At 37.5% G+C, this 17058-nt stretch overlaps 1 long non-coding RNA gene across 2 annotated transcripts; it reads right to left on the minus strand.

Moving 5' to 3' along the window:
* Window positions 1-1120: 1120 nt before the first annotated feature.
* LOC116450517 lies at window positions 1121-6290 on the minus strand. Of its 2 annotated transcripts, XR_004242815.1 has the most exons (4): window positions 5987-6290; window positions 5450-5882; window positions 3585-5194; window positions 1121-1786 (listed from the first exon to the last, which is right to left on the minus strand). It is a non-coding gene; the product is annotated as an uncharacterized LOC116450517 (long non-coding RNA). The 2 variants fall into 2 exon arrangements; XR_004242817.1 differs by lacking the exon at window positions 1121-1786 and having other exon boundaries at window positions 3571-5194; window positions 5987-6287.
* Window positions 6291-17058: the final 10768 nt, after the last annotated feature.

Consider the following 17058-nt stretch of genomic DNA (forward strand, 5'->3'; position numbering starts at 1 on the left):
TTCATGATTAACAACAACATAGCAGTAGTGAAAAATAGTAATATTCATCACTTTTCACATAAAAATGTCAGCACTGAATCAGACCAAATGTTCTTTTACCCTCACACTGTCTCCTGACACTGATCCGTGCAAATGCTTGGAGCTGTATAATCACTAGGACACATGCAGTAGATGTAAAGTTCACTAGGAGCTACTCCAGCTATTCCAGCTGGGAATTGGCCCACTATTGCTAAGCAGCCCACTGCAAACCTCCATGCTCCCTGCATGAATTCTCACTGCCTACTGAGTGTGCTATTTGCATCTGGATGTAAACAGACAATTTAATATTGAATGTGAATTTCAACGAAAAGCAACATCCAGAATTAATGTTTCTGACAACTAGGGAGACTTTTAATTTTTTTTTCCCATGAAACTTCTAACTTTTCTCCATTTAGTTTGAGGATATGGTACCTGTACAATAGACAGCCTTAAACAAGAAAGAGCTTTGTCTTGTACTAAGATTACATGCAAATGTAAGATGTTGAGTATTGTGCAAGTTTTTTACAGGGCTCAAAAGTCAAACCCACGCTCACCAGCAAGCATTACCCTTGTTTTTACAAAAGCCAGTGATGAGAATAACAATCATAACCTCAGCCAAGAGGATTTTTGCTACAGGAAAGTGCAGGATAGCACCACACACAAAGCTGTTTAGCACATTCCTGCAGGCAGAAATGTTACTTAAGCCTTTGCAAGGAAATACTTGCTCGAGCAATTCACAGGTAATGTCCTAGATATCAAAAGATGTTGCAGTACTGACATTTATTCTTATGTATGACCATGAATATTTCATGATCAAGCAGATTAAAACCTCTCTTAAGTAATTATTCTGAGCTATTTACTACTAAAATCTCTGCTGAGTCAAAGCTGTGTTTTCCATATTGTTTTGGTACAGAATATGGTAAATATTTTTAAATCAACCAAATCAGGACATATATAGCATGTGCTCAACTAAACTATTTAACATTGGTGAGAAAAAGTAGTAGCTGTGTGGAATTTATATAATGAATTGTTGTTGCTAATTATGAAAGTAGCTGCATGCAAACAATTTTTCCAGCAATTCTTTCATACTCAGGAAAACAAGCTGAGTTTGAAAACAAAAATAAAATTCATTATTTGTGAAAGCCTTGTAAAAGTTAACTCAAGCACCACCCGCTCCCCACCCCCCAATCCAAACATACATTTGTCCTCATCTCACCTCTGAATCATCTGTTCAATCTGCCCTTTCTCCAGCATGCTGTGCTGAACTCATTGCTTCAGTCATATGAAATAGGAAGCTGGGAGACAGAAATGTCTTTGCGCAATTCCCCGGCCAGTTCCCATTCAGAAAAAGTAAAATTAAAATTATATGAAAGGACGTCAGCCACCCGATTGTACATAGAGGGACATTTCCTTTCAGTGAGCTAGGCCTATAAATAAGAATCAAACACTTGGTATTTGGAAGAAAACCTGTATTTTTTAGTCTAATAACGCAGGGTCTTGATTCAAAAACAGCCTAATACTCTATATGTTCTTCATGTTATGCTTGCTTTTGTATAGCAGGTGAGCAGGAGTCTCTGCACACACAGTATCTATTGAGGGAGAGCTTTTGCGCACCTGCAGCATTTTCATGCTCATTTATAAAGATCTGCTTTACCTTGTTGCAAACTCCCAAGAAGCACAGTGGAATATAGTGAGAGGTAGGCAGTGCTTGGGATAAAGGCCAGAGTGTCTCTCAGCAGGATGTCTCTCAGGCTGTTTAGCAGCTCTCCTGTAAGTAAAGCAGATTAAAAAATCCCAGCTATGGATACCCCCCAAATCCAGACATTTCAGGGAGTATACAGCTTGCATTTGTCCTTCACAGCTCTTGACACGACAAAGGTCTAGTTATTAGTTTCAAGTAGCTGGAAGACTTGCACTTTGTGGCAGCTTTGACTTTTTTCCAGGAACTGGAAGAGAGTGGTTCTTCCTCCCAGCTGGGGATTTAATGATTTTGACATTATCTTGGTTTCATTTCTTTCCTTTAAATATTTTGAATTCTTTAATTCTAGGTAATTGTGCATCAGGGCAATTATAGAAAACAGCACAACCTGGACCCCCAAAGTAGTGAAAACTCAATATTTTAAATTAAATCTGCACCAACTGTGAGGCCTCAGCTCCTTGAAAATTAAAATCACAGTTCCTCTTTCACATTCTTTTTATCAAATCAGCATTTAGGGACTGAAAGAGTTTTTTATACTAGTATATTTGACTGTGAAGGTGGAATTGCCAACTGCTGAAGCAAGTGCTTCCAAACTCAGAGCAATTTCTCTTAAAAGTAGGATTTTTAAAAAAAATTATTTTACTTGATAGATTCTTATTCATGCCAAATGTGGGCATTTCATGATGCTAACTAAACTCCTAGAGTGAGAAGCAAGTGTAAGAGATGGGTTTACAGAATCTGCTTGCCATTCAGATTTCAAAAACCCCAGAAATGATTGTGAATTTGATCAGTTCAACCATTATAATATTTTTCCTTTTTCTCATAAAATTTGGCAATAGATTCTATATCACAGAGGAAAACATAGGTACAGAATAAAGAGTGTTGAGAACCCATGCAGGATAAGTACTAAGTACTAGGAATGAAATATGGCTATTGATGAATATTAGTGGAAAAATCAGAACAATCATTGTAATTTTTTTTTATTTTTTACTATCACATTCCATGAAAAACAAGTCCTATTATATAGGAAATTTCCATCTGGATGAAGAATTTAATGTTAATAACAATTCATGCAGCAGAAAGATTTAAAATTCACTATGAAGATTAAATTATAGTACTAAGCACCAATTGTTTATATTAATTTGCTTTTATGACTCCAAACTGACTCAAATACAGGTAATTTCAATTTACCATGGCAGAAAAATGAAAACAATGATGATCCTTGATGATTTATATTTACTCTGTCACATGGTGTGATCATTGTGGCTGTCCTGTCAGGGCCAGGAGCTGGACTTCAAAAATCCTTGTGGGTCCCTTCCAACTCAGGATATTTTATGATTCCACATTTTCCAAAACACAGTGTTAGAATCTCTACGTTATCAAAAAGTTATTAGCCTGTAAAAAATTCCATTTTTCTCTTTATCACTGCAAATAGAAATAAAGTACGTCTGGCAAACATGTCTGGCATAGTGCCAGGGTTTTTTTTCTGACCTCAACAGCTGGCTGCCATACATATATATTATACCAGAAACACATTGTTACTTCCATTCCACTAACCAAAACCTCTAATGTAGATTGCCAGAGACATGGTTTCTACTCATAGTTTTGTTATTTGGAGATCTGTTTGATGAAAACAGGAAACGGTTTCTGATCTAGAGAGTATTATAGGCCAATAAGGAAAAAGACCAGCACCACCACCAAAAAAATATGGACTTTAGAATTGATGTTAGATTTCAAATAATTCCATATGTTAGAGAATGTACATTTACAGGCAAAGTGCCTGTAATCATTTAATTTAAGACATGGATCCAGACAGCACTTAGGGAGTCTATGGACAAAAGAAAAGAAGAAACTGAATTTTTGTTACCTTTATTCCAAAATGTTTGTTCCAGAGCACTGCAGAATGCTTTGGTACAGTGACCAAAAGTAAGTGGGCATGAACATCTCAGTGCATCATTTGACCTTTGATTATCACAATGTTTACTGCACTTCTGGACGACACTGCCTCTTTGTTAAATCAGAGTTATCCTCCTGTCCCACGTGGGTAAGCTGGACCACTTTGTAAAACTTCAATGTTATCACTGAAAACAGAGTAAATAATGAGAAAAATGGAATGCTGCGTGCCAGTCCACTTGAGAGGAGTGAGGAATGCAGACTTGTAGGGCTTAGCTGGCTCTCTTGCAGATTGTTCCTGTGAAGAAAGGAGCTTGGGGTCAGAGGACGTGTCTGTAAGGCACAGCAGGGAAAGCAGCCAATATTGCTTGAATGAGAAAAGTGCTGTAAGGTGCTCTTCAATATTTGTTGGTAGCAATGCTGTAAACGTGGCCTTCCAGTTGCCATGGTTACAAGCAGACGTTCATACAGACCGGTAACAAAAAAGTGCCCTCCAGTTATTTGTTGCCTGTTTCACACGTTCCCCACTTTTCATAATGATTTATTGCAATTGCTTAGCACTTCTCATAGAAATATTCATCACCGTCTGGGGCTCAGTTTTTCATTCTTCTTCGGCCTCCACTAATAATTCAGGACATTGAAGAACTGGAGCAAATAGTAACATTTTAACTTTTTTTTAATATAGCAATTGCCTGGATGTTAACAGGTTAGTTTTGAGTAAAATTTAGGGTTTAAGACAGGGTTTCAGCCATACCGTGACTTTTTTTTCCTTTTTTTTCCCCCCATACATAAATATGTTAATAAATCATTAGCAAATTAATCTCCTCATCTAGTTTTTCATAACTGTTTGTCAGCCTCAGTGCCTACTGCAGACTACACAGACAAGGCTGCAAACTAAAGTGAGAGCTGACTTAACTATTTCCAGTTCAAAAAATTTAGAAACTGCAAAAACATAAACTAGGAGAAGCAATTGAAACTTTGGGTTTTCCTAAAACTGTTGTAATGATCTACCATATATATGATTACTAAGGAAAGTACCACAACATCTGTATCATAATTTTAAGCATGTAGGAAGGATATAAGCTTTTTCACTACAACAGACAAGGGGATTTTGTGCCCTAACTTGGTCCCTAGACTGAACATTTACCCTGGACAGAAGAAATTCTGTGACTCTAGCATTGTTCTCTGTGCATTGGTATCATTTGAGAAAGAAAAGGTACAGCCTGACAGTCAAGATTCAAAATTTTAGTGAGCCTTTTATTGTACTGAGTGACTAAAGCTACAGAAACCACACAGGTAACATCAGGTCAACCTCAAGCCATGACCACCTCAAATGAACAAACTCTGTGTCTTCCCATGAGTGTGACATGTCCCAGGAGAGATTGACTGGGTAAGGTACTTTTCCTCACTGTTCCTTCAAATGTGATGCAGATTTGTCAAAAGGAGGCTTCTGGCACTGAGAGAGCCAGGGAGAGCTATTCAAAGTCCTCAACATGTGTATCTTCACTGACAACCCTTCAGCACCACTCAGCATGCAATCTACTATCTGTGATTGTCTCTCGACTTCAGTAGTTGAACATCTGTCTGCTGGGGATAATAGCATTTTTAAAGTTAATCTGTATTTGCACAAGCTCTACAGAAGCCGTTTATCAAAGCTTATTAGATGCTTGAATCGCTGGTTCTGTCATATGGTTTTTATTTTTCTTTAATTATAAGCAACATAGCAAGTAATTACTTTAGCAGACAGAAGTGCCCTCTCTATTATTATGATTTTATAATAGATGCAATAGCAAGTCATGGTAATTTGACAGTGTCCTTCTACAAGTTTTAAACACTTACCTTCACAGCAGGTTCTTGGTTTCATGAAACACAGTCTTTCCCTCTCCATTCTTTCATGTTACTCTTTCCATTGCAGATAGTCCTTGTTGTTGTGGGACAGCACAGTATACTAAAGTTATCGCACTCATCCCCTGGGCGGAGTTCAAGGTGAATCAGCAGATCGCTTTTTGTGGGGAAAACATGAGGAGCTCCATTCAATACAGCACCCGTTGCATATGCCAGTGCCTGTGGATAAACAGTGGCACAAGGCCAGAATGGGAAGGGGATTTTGACACACTCCTTTGAGAACAGGGAACATGAAACCAGGACCTTCCAGTCATATACAAAAGCAAATTACCAAGGGGAAGCTGTAGCTGGGCGGAAAACATCAGATTTTACGAGAATTTGAAGTTTTTCTTTGTTTGGGAAATGAAGCTGTTGCATATCTGAAGAGCTGGGGAAAAAAAGAACAGTTAAAATAAGGGAAGGCTGAAAGACAGTGTTGGGAATTGCAAATAGAAGAAAATAATATATGCCAAGTACAACTTGAACACTTACCTTAACAACTTTCATTTTCAGTCAATCTTAAATCTTAAATAAAAATAAGGGAATGTTAATACAATGGTTTTCTATTCATCAATAATAAACAGAATAATTTAAGATTCCGATACCTCAGGTTTGCAAATCAGTTCTCATGGTGAGTCAGAAGGCGGTGACCAAAGCTAATTTATCATGTGAACTGATGCAAGAATGTGGTAAATCCTTCACGATGTTCACAAATCACAGGGATTATTGCTGTGCCTATTTCCCTGAACTTTTGTTCTTTCAAGTCATTTGATTCATCTCAGTCACCCTGCAGCTATTTCACCAGTAAAAAGTACCTGAAACTTCAGGTTTTTTATTCTGTGTCCGTGCATGGGATCTAGACACATACACATGTGTGTACATGGAGATTGCTTACAGCACCCCAGCGCATCAAGTCTAATCTCATTCCAGCTTCTTTCCCTGTGATTGGTAATCTGTGAGCAAGAAATTCAATGCTCCAGTCAAACAGAACATAGCAGGGGTAGGGATGCAGAGTGACATGTGAGGGTTTAAAAGAGGGGAGAATGAACTCATCCTGGGGTGAATTTGCCAAACCTGGAAGTATGCGATCTAAAATGTGTATTGTATGGAAAAAGTAGCTATTTGAGACCAAGCTTTCCAATGCAGATGAAGATTTTGAATATATAAAAAAGAAAGAGAATTCAAAGTGTGGCAACTCAAAGCTAGGCATATTTACTGTTCTTTGAATTTGGATTTCAATATTTTGTAAAGATTTATCTTCTAATAAGTGACTAGGGAGGAAAATTTTTCCTCAAATACCACTGCTTCTACTGCTATTAATAATGGGGATTTTTTATGTAGATAATGATTATGGAAATCTTTGTTACAAATATTTCCATGTGAGAAAAAATGTATTGAGCGTTCTCTTTGGTTTTGAATTCTGATCCCAAAACGTAACTAGATACAACTTTCCTTTTCTTTCTCCTCAATTATTCCCTTCTGACCTCATACAAGAACAAGATAGAGAAAAGAAATCAAGATCTGGTAAAGAAATACAGACTGGTAAAAGAAACCACCAGCCATCCAACCTGAAAAATCAAGTCATCTGAAATGGAAGGTTATTTACTTGGGATCTCTGTTCAAAAAGAAAAAAATTTACAAGTTTTCCCTTCTTCCACTTCCCACACTAGAAAAACCTTGATTTATATAACAAATATTTTTCCTGGTTTTCTTAACCCTTCTTTCCTGTGCACATTATAAATCTTCACAAATTTTTCACAAATTAATCACGAACTTTTTCATTAAAACAAGTAATCACAGTAGGATGTCATGTGGTGTTTGATATTCATCCATGATCAGTGGAACCAGTGTGAGTCTTTTCAATTATTTCAATGCGCCCTCCATCAAAGCCCCATGTTTGAATTGCAACTGCTTTCATTTATATGCTTTATGATAAAAATTAAGCTATACTTACATCTTAATAATGTTATGAATAAAACAGATTACAAAGTCCTGCAGAGGCAGTCTGTCGGTTTTAGAGATCCTTTGATGGCTACATTAGTTACACCTTCGATTCTGATCTGACAGCATGCTTAAACAGTCATGGCTTATCCACACTCAGTGCAAGTAACCCAAGGTAAGACCTTAAGTCTTTGGAAAAATCCATATGGGAACAGCAGTCCCCAAAGCTAAAACGAATAAATCAAACACTTTTTAAAATAGTGTTGAGATACTCTTGAGAATTGAATTTGTTAGTTCTCAAAAAAATCAATTCCAAAGTCTTTATTAAAAATACATCTGCTTTAATTAGTTATGTAACTTCTTCATTATATCCCTGTGTATCAGAACAACATGAAAGGAATGAGAGGAAGGAGTGCAAGGAATAATAAGAGATGCTGGGACTGCAATACACTTTTGAATAATTTGGCAGGTCTCTTTGCTTGGTAATGACAAACACAGGAACAGACATTATCCAGCCAGCTGCAGCAATATGGCAAGTTACTTTATGAAGGTAAGTTTCACATGAACAAAATCAGAGCCACAACCAGTATTATTTTAACCCACTAATCCAGGAACAAGAAAATGCTTTCAACAAGTTCATTTTTTTTTGTATTTTTTCAAATAATCACTGTTTTTGGGAAGAAATTTCAAAAAAACCCCACTTAACTGAAAAAAAATGTACCCTGCTTTGTACAACAATCATGTCCTGCTTTGTTAGGGTTTCTTATATGCTCCATTATTTTAGTGTTTGTTCCTCTCTCTCTTTTCTGTTTCTGTTTATTTTTTTGGGGTTTTGTTTGTTTGATTGGTTGGGATTTGCTTGTTTTTTTGGTTTTTTGGTTTTTTGGTTTTTTTCTCTGGAAAGAAAAGAACAATGTAGCCCTGAGTACCACAGATAAAAGACAAACGCATGGTCTTGGGACATGGGGGGATCAATTTTCACTGCTCTTTTTCATAGTAATACTGTTGTGCCCTTATGCCCAATATTTCATATTGATAGGAGGTATACCACGGTACAGATGACTTTACAGCAGGGATGAAACAAGGATTGTGCTGGCAGCACTGAAAAGGAAAATGGATGGCTTACTTTGGAGGAATAAGAATGGTGGTCACAGAAGTGGAGGGAGTAGCACCAGTCCCCATCACCTCTAAATATCATTAAGACAAACGGAGTGGCACAGGAATTGCTGCCTGCCTATATTCTTAGTGCCTATCAGGTGGGTAATGAACACACTGCTCATAGTCCCTACTCAGCTCTGCTCACTCTTTGGAAATACCAATACACAGAGTCTCATCCTTTCTGTGCAGATGTGAGTTACATGGCTTAAGAAATAAACTATGCACATGACCCTAAAAGTAACCAGACTCTGCCCACCAGGGAGCTTCTGTGTGACTAATTGATTTTCTACTCAGTGTCTCAACCAAAATGTGAAGGATATAATTTGGAGAAATCTTCTGTGTTCTGTTTTTATTCCAGTGATGTTTTGTGCTTTTAAAAAAATTTTATTAATAATCATAAACAAATTAGTGAATTCCAAATTGTAAACAAAATTCTGTAATTCTGCGAAAATTCACAACATTGCATGGTGTATCTTTTGAAATGAAACACTCATAGAAAGTATTTCCTTCATTTCTTCTTCTGAACCAAAACTTCATGCCAGTTTTGGCCAGCTTCACTAAAGTGTGAAATTATCCCAGTTCTGCCCTTTCTGGGTTTTTTTTTTTTTTTTTTTTTGGGGGGGGGTTTTGTTTGTTTGGTTTTTTTGTTTGTTGGTTTTTTGTTTTGTCTTTTTTTGTTGGTTGGTTGGCTGGTTTTTTTTGTCAACTCGCAATTCATTAAAATATTTGGCTCAGCTGCAGCTCTAGTTTAATTTCACAGGGCCAGGAGAAGAAACATAAATGTGCATAGGGTGTAATTTAATCAGTTTTAGAAAAGGACCTTTCTGTGTAAGGTCCTTGTTCCCACTGCTGGAAGCTGGCAGAGGAGTTACACAGAAGTTAAAATTAATAGGGAAGAGATGCGACTGTCTGTACCTGGGATTTTATATACAGTGAAGAAGCTGAAAGAATAAGCTTTTTTCAGATATTATAATTGCTACACAGAGTTTGTTAAATACATGCCAAGAAAATTTTGAGGCAGACATGTTAGTCTTTAGTCTGCAATTGCAAGTATTGTTTAAGACCAATACCACTTGTTAGCATTCTCACCCAGTAAAAGCATGGTATTGAAAATATCTCCAAAAAAACCCCACATCGGATAGATTGTAATAGATTGCAGGGCCCTCAGCTTAGTCGAAACAAAGCAATAGAATTTAGGCAATATTTTTTATTCAAGTCAGATCATTGTCATGTTTATTGAATGCAGAAATTACTTAAAATTCTTCCTAGAAATCTGAAGGGGTTCTTGCACTCAGAAATTTCAGATGACAGTACCATTTTTCTTAAATCTCCCAGGCCCTTTTTAATAGCTTACTTTCACTCTAAAAAGAAAAATAGCTTTTTCTGGCTAGACTTACTCTTCACATTGCTGATAAATTACAAACTGATTTGACAATTACTCTGAATTAAAGATAGACATGTCAAACAGATCACTTAGAAGCTGATCAAGAGCAAGTTAAAGTGTCAGGATGTAAAATAGAATTAATTAAAACTAGGAAATGGCTGTAGATTTTTTTCCCATGAATAATTGTGATTCTGACTATACAAAGACTCACAAGAATAAAAAAAGCCTCAGTACAAAAAATAGTTTATATCTCCACTTTTTAAAAAAACAATACTACTTAGAGGGCTCTGAGTACTTTTAAAACAAATGATTTTGTGCACCAGCTCCTCATTGTGCATCTCTCTACAGGAATCCTTGCTTACCTTGAAAACTCTCTGAAGTTCTCCAACAGGACCGTCAATATGTCAAAGTCAGGAGCTAACCCACCACCCTGGCAGGATCTAGGAGAGCTAACACCTATTCTCCTCCCTTAACAGCTGTGTTCAGGCTCTGGCACCTGCTTTTCGACTGGCTTAAGGCGTCCTGTTGTCCTGGGCTGGGGTTTGAAAGCTGCCACCTTGGTACAGTGTTTTTATTAGCACTCTTGGAAGCTGAGTATCAACAGGGTACAGAAACTTAATTATTCTTTCTAAGCCAAAGCTGGTCCCCATGGAGACCCTTTTGCTGCAACAGCTTTAGCAACACATATTAGCTGGATAAATACAGCTAATGGAGCAGTCAGTCTACGGTTTTGTACAGAATGTGTATTCAGATAAAGTAGCTGTTTTAAATAGTTGCATATATAAATGTGTATGTGGACTCATACATTTATGTATATATTAATCATATTCATATAATATGATTCAATATTCAACCTTGCACTGTTTTTCAGCTCAGGTGTAAGGATTCAGTTTTGGGAATTAACTTGATCTAAGTCATATTCATAATAGAATTTTTTATAATTTAGAAGATTCTACATTGTGTTAGGAAAGGATTAAAAAGCAGAAGGAAACACAGAGCCATCACAATTGAGACATCAGGGTTAATGATATCTGTTTTCTCTGTTGATATCTGTTTTCATGTTTTTGGTTACTGAAGAAAAAGGTTGCCCCTTATTTCAAGACCACTGCTATATTGTAATTAAGCACAAAGACAGTTTTGATAAGCTTTGTTCCAGCAAAAGCTCCACAGAAATTTTTATATTAAGGATAAGCATTTCAACCACAGCAAATGCAAAAGGTTTTCTCAAGATGGCATTCTGGCATGAGAGCCAAACCTTTCCCATCAAGCATATGGAGGTTGCATGGGAGAAGTGTAGTTAAGTAAATATAGCTCAGTTGATCCCTCAGAACATAATATACGATGGAGAAGCAGCCAAAACGTGCAGCATACTACCTTTGTGCTACTCACAATGCCTCTTTCACAGGGCAATTTATAGCAAAGCAACTTAGAATGAAAACAAGGTTTGCCATTCGTTTGAATAGAAGGGATGTTTCCAATCCATGAGCCGACAGAATGTTAACATGCTACCATTTGACAGGAAGCACTAAAAAAAAGCCACAAACCTTGGTTTGGCTAAAACTTACATTTACTTTCAAAGTCATGGACAATCTTCCATTTTTTCTGCAAACAGCCAGTGAACTGTGTTTCTGTGGGCAGTATTTTGAATGATAAAATCAGCATTTACTTATACAAGCCTGGTGCCTGTTTGTCTGGTTCTCCTGATGACCCTTTTAGGACAGAGTCAGGCAACAGAAACGCCATGATTTAGGTGACAAAGTCCCCTAATTAAGATTGAACTGACTCATTCCACCAGCTGCAACAGAGACCTATTGATCAGTCCAAAACATGAAATAAGTTCTCGGAGGACCCACTTAATAATTTCTAGTATGAATGAATATGATGTAATGCCACTGAAACTGGAGAAGAGTAACAATACTTTGAAACTTGGTGTCTTCACATACCTACACTGCAGAAAAAGAAAAGCTGGTTATGCTCCAGAGGTTACCTTCATGAAATCAGTCATTTTTTTCTCCCATTACAGCCCTTTTGGTGAGTGTAATGCATTTCACCATGGCAGACTACTGCTTTGCAAGTGAGTTCATCATGCTTCTAATAGTGTTGTATTTGATTTATAATATTTGTCTAGCATAAGTAAATCTGGCAGAAGGCAATTAAAATAAAGTTCTCAGAGTTTACAAGGGTTTCAAGCCTAGAGAAAGCTTAATTAAAGTCAATCATGGAAGAAAGCACTTAGCCCTGCAGCCCTACACATTTGTCAGACATCTGAATCATGTGAAAGGTTAATTAGAGTCAAATGAGGAAAAAGTAAACACTAAAAGTGCTTTCTGGGGTTCATTAAATTTAAATAAGTCAAAATATGTAATATTCAACTTCCTAACAATGATCCACACACATCTCTCTCTGCTTTTCTACAATCACACATTTTCCAAACTTACTGAATTAGCATATTTGAAAGACTGACTCTTAGTTACAGCAGCCCTCCATGGCTGCATTCTGACAGTGAAAAGGAAGTAGATGAAACCTTTATGCCCCATTACATTGAGAGTAAACCAACTTGTGTATACATATTCATTTCAAAAGCAGAATATTGTTGACACGTTTTTTATTATTTCTTAGTCCGCCTTCTCTGTGTCTCTTTCCTCCATAGGATGAAGCAGAGGAAATAATCTTTAGGAATCCTACTATAATACCCTAAAGTAAACCTTCTAAGTGATGGCAAGTTGAGGCCTCGGATCAACAAAAATCCCAACTACTGCTTATTGATTCAGCCAAACAACTGAGATATAAGTGGAGCTTCCTGAGTGAAGAGCATTGGTGCTTGTGGTCTCCTGCTTGCACAAGTCTTTAGGAGAAGAAGACCCTCTCTTCTTGCAAAATAAAACACATGTGAGAAGAAGAATCTCATTTACTCTGTTCTTGAGGGAGGAAGGAGTATATAAAATTGATAGAACAAGTTAAAAAAAAAAAAAGACTTGTTTCGGAAGATAGTTGTTGAGAAATATACTCACTGTATGTCTTGAAGCAGGCAAAAAAGGAGTATCCAAATTTCTGGTTTCTGAAGCATGTATCTATCTTGTCAAGGATTTTAAGTCCCTGTTGTCCACTGGAAATTAATATCTCATCACAACATTTCTTAACATGTCAGCTCTTTCTCTCCCATGAACAAACTAGATTATTATTGAAGTAAAATTTTTCAAAATTATGCTGTCTACTAGTTAGCTTGGCTGACGGCTCCAGCTGCAGTGACAGGCAAGAAAAATACATAGACTGCACTTTGGAGCACGATTTGCTGTAAAGCAAATAGTTTTCATTTGTATTTATCACATCAACAAACATTCTGTGAAACACTAGGTAGCCTGTCTTCTTCTTTCCCCTTCATTTCTTGATAACCCCTCTTTTTGTTTTTCATTTGCAGTGCTCACAGTGACTACAAATCAGTCAGGACACCTTCATAAAAATACCCCCAAAATAAGTTTCTGTCTCACTTACACAGGTCCAAGTATGACCCATTTTTAGAGAATTTGGCAGACCCACAGATACAAATGCTACAAATGTGTCTAGAAGAAAGCTGAAGAGGAGGGGGACTGCCCTTCATCTGGTAGAAGTCCTCAGCCTCCTCTGCCTTTACAGAGAGGGAGATTCGTTGTGCTTCTATACCATCAGCAGAGGTCTGCCATCTGCACAGAGCAGTACAAGCTCCTGAAGGTTTTGTCTCACAAATTCTAAAGCCGTAAAGCTCCACTTCCATCTCCTCCTCCACAGTGCAATGGGAACTCGAGTGCTCTATGGAGAGACTCATTGAACCTTGACCACACTATTTTTGCTGATGAAGAACTTACCACAGCTTCAACTAAACTGTTGAAATGCTCAAATACCATCACTCTTAGCAAACAACTAGTTCAACTTTTCCTACTTTAATAACTGCATGATCCACATTTCACCCTTATGTGGTAGACTGACAGTAGTGGATAAAATATTCCATATGCCGGCATGAGCAAATACAGCGTTCCTTTAATTCATAGCTTGTTGCTACATCCAGCTGTGGTAACCACAACTAGAAAGGTGGAGACATATGAGGAGAGGATTAAAATGAAGAGCCAAAAATGCAATCAGAGAACTTGAAAATCAGCCTTGTTGGGATTGTGATATTGTTGAAGTAGTGGGTTATATTCTGTGCCTTGAAAAACAAGTTGAGATACTTCACGAATCTGGTTGTGATACCGGATGCAAATGTTGGACAGAAGACGTTTTGCAATATTGCAAGGATCAGTGTCCAGCAGTAGATATCAAAAAAATTAAACTCTGTGAGAAAGTGTAAAGTCTTATCAATAAACAGATTTGGGCTTTATAGGGTATATTTTTAAAATATGCACTTCTTATGCAACCTCACAGAGACATTTTTGGCTTCATGACAGCCTGTCTGCATAGTTGTTCTTTCTGTCAATAAATCCAAATTTCATCCTCTTCTTTATGAACTAAGAAATCTCATCCCATTTCTATCTCTTCATTAAATTTCTTTTTTATGATCTAACTCTTCAGAATCCTTTCTATTACCTCAATACTCCTCTCATAGTTTTAACCTAATTATGTTAATCAGAGCTTACGAGTTTCAATTAACTACTTACAGAGGGTCAAAAAAACCTTCCTGCTGGTTTTATTTATTTGTTTTCTCATCTTCCTCTGAAGCATCAGTGGCTGGCAACACAAGAATAGAGCATTTAGTCCACTACTCTGAAGAAAATTTGTGTCATTGGTGTGCCTGCTCATATACTCAAGTCTGACCAGTCGGACAGCACTTTCTCTCCTTGTCGTGGCGATGGAGCATAGGGTCAATTTATCACATTTTTTGGCCTTCTGGTGCACTAGAAGATACATCTCATTCACTGGAATCATCTTGCTTTCATTTATCTGATCATTTCATAGAATCACAGAATCATAACATCCTAGGTTGATTTGGAATGGAGGGGACTCATCTATTCACTGTCTGTAACACACACCTTTTGAAGACTGAATTATCTGGCTTAGCTAGAAAAAGGCTGTGGGTTTAATTTAAGGAAATTGGGCGACTTGAATATCTTCTGATTCATAGATCAAATAATCTGAGTTAATTGCAGCTGGTGGGCCTAAATTCAGTGTATACCTCCTACTTTCTTCCTTATGTATGCAAATCCAACACCCCACACCATTCCCTATAAAGCATTGTTTTCAGCCCTTTGTTTCTTTTTACAGGTTTTATCTACATCTTCTGCAACTTTTTAACAACGCTGTTGAATTGCTGACACCAAATTTGTCACAGTATCTTTATAATGTTTTCTGTGACTTCTATAACTTCTTTCTGTATCTGCAAGTTATTGTCTTTGCTGGTAATTTACAGTCTAAGAGCTATTGAGAAAAAAAAATCCATTAAGCATTTTCTAACTGGCAGATGCCATGGAGGGGAAGGTTTATACAACCTTCATAAGGGAGAAAATCACAGTTCATTATGCACTAGAACTGAGTACATGAAAATACCCAGCCAGAGAGATAATAAACTTGAAGGGAAAAAAAATGGAGCAAGCTGAGATTAAAGACCTACCTGACAGGAACACTCTTGCCAACAAGAAATCAGGGAGCAAGAGTGTGTTTAATACAGAGGGGAAAACTTGCTGTTTACATTTTAATAAAAGCACTAGGTAAAGTCTGGTAAATAACATGCATATAATGAAAGACCTCATAAAAAGGGACCAGAATCGAGTGGTTTTTGGGAAGTGTCAATCCATGGAATCAAAGTGGAACGTCAAATCAGAAATGCAGAAGTTGAGAGTTATGGATATGTGATAAGTAACAGATGATAGTGAGCTGGTAAGACTTGCCATGGTTACACAGTGGTTCAAGCAGTCCAAAGGAAAGGATCTTTTTGCGTATAATGACAGGTTTTAGTCCGTAATCAAACTTAACAGAAAATTAATATTGTTGCAATTCTGAGTCGTCCTGAGGGTAAACTGAATGAAGGAAAGGGGGTGGTATAACATGGTAATTCAATTGGTTGATAGCTAATTTCATCTTTTCCCAAAGGTCTATAAAATGTGATAAGTCAATTCCTTCTGGGCAGCCTGATTCCTGCAGCATCTCTGAAATTCTGCAACCAAATTACTTCCAGTATCTCTGAATAAATGTACTTCTGTGCTTTGGGACATTTTCATTCCTGTGAGCAACACTTCCAGAAAATGCTGGTATCAGAAAGAATACAACACAACTTTATGGTGCTTTGGTTCTCCAGCAGTGGGTGTTTATAGAGACCTAACTGCAGTGGCTAATTTAACTTTCTGTAAAAAGCCTGCTGAGCTGGAATTACATTCCAAACATCTTGATGGTTTGTAATACTGCACAACAATATAATAATATCTTTTCAGAATAATAAAAGGCCAGCTGTACCTGCCAGAATACAGAAGAGCATGACACTGTCCAGAAGACACAGGAAGTCCAGGATCTCCCAAGCTGAAGCTATATCTGTAACATTCCCTTGTTTGTATAGCTTTGGGAAGACAAACTACTCTCTCTGTCTTTCAATTACATTCACCTGAAGCAACTCACACCAGGGAAAAATTACACGCTCCAGCACTACTCCAGTGTATTATGGTAAGTAAGAAAGTTCAAGATAATGGTTTTTATTTGCTCCTCCTCTGTCCCTGCTTGGTCCTCACTGCAGTCACAGAGCAGGACTGTAGCATTTTGGGAGAAGGGAATACTTGTGCTGTGGCTATAGATAGTAATGAGGAGGGACAGATGGGACAAATTATATTGAGTTTGTGTATCTGTGTAATGTCAGGTATTGAAATCAACAGGGAGCTTTTTCCATGGTTGTAAACATGACTCTTTGAACCTTCTTTGGCAGTACTTGCTCCTGAGAGTGAAGCACGACCATGCCCTGCAGCACTTCAGATCTTGATCTCATTCCACTGCTAAATAAACTCATCAGAACTACCTTTGTGTTCCTGTGCTCCAGCCCAGCCCCGTGTTTGTGGAGTGTCTCCACGCATCCGTTGGCACATGGAATCAAAGCGCTGGTGGGGAACTACAGAGAAGCAGAATTTAAACA

The sequence above is a fragment of the Corvus moneduloides genome, chromosome 1 (genome assembly GCF_009650955.1).
Source record: "Corvus moneduloides isolate bCorMon1 chromosome 1, bCorMon1.pri, whole genome shotgun sequence".
In the NCBI taxonomy this organism is placed as follows: domain Eukaryota; kingdom Metazoa; phylum Chordata; class Aves; order Passeriformes; family Corvidae; genus Corvus; species Corvus moneduloides.